Genomic DNA, 206 nt, shown 5'->3' on the forward strand with positions numbered 1-206 from the left:
CCTCCATTACTCTTAGATATTGATATGTTTGATTAAGAAAATGATATTGTCAGCAATTAATATATGCAATTTTAAAGTGTTTATTATGAATAGGGAAAGGAGGAAGAGTACAAAAGAGAGATAGGAGGAAAAGATAGATATCAAGAGAAAATGTCTTTTTCTTAGAATGAATGATAAACCAGTTAGTGATAGGAGGAAGAATTAGA

At 29.1% G+C, this 206-nt stretch overlaps 1 protein-coding gene across 1 annotated transcript in view; it reads left to right on the forward strand.

The window, feature by feature from the left end:
* LOC119592035 (E3 SUMO-protein ligase PIAS2-like) overlaps window positions 1-206 on the forward strand; it is a gene marked incomplete at its 3' end in the record, with an annotated part of 17,232 nt that overhangs the window by 12,069 nt on the left and 4,957 nt on the right.

This window comes from Penaeus monodon, chromosome 29, assembly GCF_015228065.2.
Source record: "Penaeus monodon isolate SGIC_2016 chromosome 29, NSTDA_Pmon_1, whole genome shotgun sequence".
Classification (NCBI taxonomy): Eukaryota; Metazoa; Arthropoda; class Malacostraca; order Decapoda; family Penaeidae; genus Penaeus; species Penaeus monodon.